Source organism: Eleginops maclovinus, chromosome 23 (genome assembly GCF_036324505.1).
Source record: "Eleginops maclovinus isolate JMC-PN-2008 ecotype Puerto Natales chromosome 23, JC_Emac_rtc_rv5, whole genome shotgun sequence".
Taxonomy (NCBI): Eukaryota; Metazoa; Chordata; class Actinopteri; order Perciformes; family Eleginopidae; genus Eleginops; species Eleginops maclovinus.
Window position 1 is genome coordinate 22,656,312 of NC_086371.1, and position 4,100 is coordinate 22,660,411.

The 4,100-nt window shown below is 44.1% G+C and overlaps 1 long non-coding RNA gene across 1 annotated transcript; it reads right to left on the minus strand.

Annotated features, from left to right (window-relative positions):
• Positions 1-1,941: 1,941 nt before the first annotated feature.
• Positions 1,942-3,797, minus strand: LOC134859404 (uncharacterized). The gene is made up of 2 exons (XR_010165095.1): positions 3,260-3,797; positions 1,942-2,986 (listed from the first exon to the last, which is right to left on the minus strand). It is a non-coding gene; the product is annotated as an uncharacterized LOC134859404 (long non-coding RNA).
• Between the last annotated feature and the right edge of the window lie 303 nt (positions 3,798-4,100).

Below are 4,100 nucleotides of genomic sequence, written 5' to 3' on the forward strand. Positions count from 1 at the left end.
AGAAGTGACATGTCACATCCCGCTGTCACTGAGGCCATGGACCCTATGCATTGGATCAGCTGTAATATTGCCTCCACACTGCTCTGACAGTCGTGCAGACATAGCGTGGGAGTCCAGAATTAGTCCCAGGTAAGACATTTGCCCAGCTGTGTGATTTGAAGGATGACTAGTGCTTCCGCCTCCCGTCTGGGCGCAGCGAGAATCAACCAGTCGTTGATGCAGGTCAGGATTCTCACCCCTCTCTCTGAGAGGTGCCAGCGCCATCTCCGAACACTTGGAGAACGTCCGTGGAGCTAGCGAGTAACCAAAGGGGAGCCGACAGTACTGATAGCTCTGACCTGCAAACCGCAGATACTTCCTGTGACGGGGTAGAATGGGAACATGGAAATATGCGTCAGTCAAGTCTATGGATGTCATTCAATCGCCCGGCTGGATGCATTCCAAGAGCTGTCTGACCGTCAACATGTGGAAAGTTCTCCGCATGATGTAGCCAGTCAATACGCGCAGGTCCAATATTTGTCTCCTTCCCCCCGACTTCTTGGGCACCAGCAAGTATAGGGAGAAAAACCCCGACCGCTCCTCCGTGTGGGGAACTCTCGATATCGCTCCCTTTTGGAGGAGTGCCACTATTTCCAACTCCAAAGCCGCCCTCTCGGCGGGGATGGAGTGAGAGGTCTGAATTACGCCGCTGAAAGGCGGGGGCTGGTGGCAGAACTGCAGGGCATATCCCCTCTGTAACGTCCTGTTTAACCAAGCGGGGAGCAGGCCGCATAGCCCACTCCACGTAACAGTGAGTGATGGGCCGGGCGACGGAACCACCAGATAGTGCTGGAAAGGGCCCGCCCGCTACAACCCTCTCGTCTCGAGAGGGAACGTACGGGGCGCCCTGACCGAAAGGGCTGCGAGGAGGGTAAGGCTAATAATGATGTAGCTGAATCCGTGTATCATTCGTTCATTTGTTTTTCCGATTTCAAAACCAAAACCAGAAATCGGATAACGGTTCGTTTTCTCGTTTTTCCGATTTCAATACCAAAACCAGAAATCGGATAACGGTTCGTTTTCTCGTTTTTCCGATTTCAAAACCAAAACCAGAAATCGGATTACGGTTCGTTTTCTCGTTTTTCGTTTTCTCGATTATGCACCCCCAAACGGAAAATGGAAAATGAAACAATCGGATAACAAATGAACGAATGATACACGGATTCTTGCGCAGGGCTGGCAGGGCTCGTTTGGTTGTCAGGGAAACCAAACAATCGCGAGCCACAGGGTAAAAGATCATCGGTGCCTACTGTATGAAGCAGCTTGTAACATGGGGGTTTTGAGCATTTGATCTAAATAAATACGTCATATGTTTAATCCTTACTTTAGCAATCTCCATCGTAGCCTATTCGCGTAGGTCTGTCATTGTTATGTGCATTGTTGTTGTTGGCTGATATCAGGCTAGCTTACTATGAAAAACCCATGAAAGTCCATATAGGCATACAAGAGTAGACCTAGGAAATCACCTTATCACCACTGTTGGGCCAGTTACGCAAAAACTGTAAAGCAGCCTACTGATCAGGCCTACCCAATAGGCATAGGCCTACTGTCTTTTCAACCCTTACACTACCATAGGCCTATTACTATTTAAAATGTAGGCCTAAGGCATTACTTTTGCATTACTTAAGTAACTTTAACAGACTAAAAAAATTGCAGGTTCAGGAATAGCTTTCTGACCCACCACACTGAACACCATTAAAATCCAGGTTACAGTAAAACGTAACTTAAGTTACTAGCATTGTAACTAGTATATATTACAGTTCCCCCCTCTGCAATGCCTTACATTAGTTACAGGAGATAAATAAATAATGCATTACAGTAATTACATACTTTTGTAATGCTTTATTCCCAACACTGCTTATCACGTGGGTGATATCAACAAAATACAACAATACGATAAGATAGATAAATAAACTTTATTGTCCGTTAAGAAAGCTTTCTGCTGAGGAGTTCTTGTAGTTGGTGGTAGTAGATTGAATCTCCTGTCTGGTGGGAGTTGATGAAGGGGATGAGAGGGTCCTCTATCATAAATCTTAATTCTTATGGTAGTCAGCGTAGAGAAGCTTAAGCAGGAGTGATGTCATAGACTGCAGAGAATAATGTTGAGGAATAAAGATGAAGTCTTGGAGAACTGTGGCCTATCCAATGGAACTTGAAGGACACTGTCCGGTGGGATAACAAAGTAAGACTCTTCGGAAACAGACGCAAGAGAAGCAGATCCCAAATCAGGAACATCACATTGCTGTGGAAGAAGACAGAAAAAAACCAGGTATGAGTATATGGGTGGTTGACGTGAACTCAAATCCAAAGTGAAAAAAATAATAATTCAAAAATATATGTCCAATGACATATAATTATATTCCCTTATATGTGAATAATTCAAAACTGAATGTGTCCATTTCTAATTCTTCATATATTTTGCATATTATTCACTTTTTGGTGTGGTAGTCCTAAAATGTGTCCACCGGTGCAACGACATAAAGAATGCCATTATTTAATTCAGAGAATGTTGGACAGGTAAGATAGATAAGCACAAGGCATATTAGTTTGTCCCAATTATATTTCCACATCAAACATACCCCCAACAAATTCAGAATTATGTTATTTATATACTATAAGATGTACACATAGAGACTTAACCCAAATGTCTGGGTTACATTCATTATAATTTGTATAAAACTCAAGGAATCTTCATTTCATCCTTAAAGCTGCATAGTGATGATATCATTGTTATACTATCCAACACTTTTTACATACATTTTTCATTAAAATACCTTTTCCCCTCACAATTCAATTTGTCGCACCACAGGACATTTTGTTGCACCGTTGGACAACAGAATACTAGTATGCCTATGTTGTGTACAGTCAAATTTATTATTTCACCCACTTTCACCCCCACAGATGACAGGTACCCTGTCATAAATTTCCGTCCGTACGTTGGACCGGTCTATGGACAGTAAATAAACACACAACTAAACAAACAAACAAATACCCTAATAATAAAGTCATAAAGGATTACAAGTGTGTAGCCTAGCCTACATTCAATTATTAGGCCGAGGCTAGGCTATTTCGGCTACGGTTTAGCCCAGACGGCAAAATATGTTTGGCCCGATCTATTTCCTATCTGGGGCTCATCTGGCCCTGAATCGTTTTCGGTATTCATAAGGCTATGGCAATAATATTCAAACAAATGCCTAGTTCTAGATCTAGGCTTACTCACCTTTTGAATAGATGTCAGGACAGCTTCTTCCAGCTCTTGGTCTGTGATGTGCCCCTTCCGTCTCAGCCCAACGTCGCCACAGAATCTCCTCACCGACATCTCCGAGGACCCCTTAATTCCCATACTCTTCAATGTCTCAGACATTTCGGCGTGAGTTTTCCCCGACAGAAAGAGTTGATTTATCATCTCGTAGTGAGACTCCAAATTAGCCATGTTTCCTTACAGATCAGTTGTGGCATGAGTCAGTTGTTGGCTCGCGATCGGTTTCCCTGACAACTAACATTCCCAGGATTTGTTATCCGAATGTTTCATTTTCCATTTTCCGTTTGGGGGTGCATAATCGAAAAAACGAGAAAACGAAAAACGAGAAAACGAACCGTAATCCGATTTCTGGTTTTGGTTTTGAAATCGGAAAAACGAGAAAACGAACCGTTATCCGATTTCTGGTTTTGGTATTGAAATCGGAAAAACGAGAAAACGAACCGTTATCCGATTTCTGGTTTTGGTTTTGAAATCGGAAAAACAAATGAACGAATGATACACGGATTATTTAGCTGCATCCCTCGCTTCGTCCTCCGACGACCCGATCGTAGAGGGCTGCATCAAACTTCAGGGCTGGGAGAGGCCCTCACCTCTCGCTCAGCCCCGCCGTGTTGGCCCGGTGAAGAAAACACACTCACCTGCAGATCCAGGGTAGCCTCCACATGGCTGTCATCCCTGACGTCACACGCTGAGGCAGAGAAGGGGGGGCCGAAGAGGCGGCTGCGGCAGCTAGCTAACCAGTGTGACATGAATAGCTTGCTAACCGCTGAGGCAGGGTGTGAAAACAGCCCTGTTAATA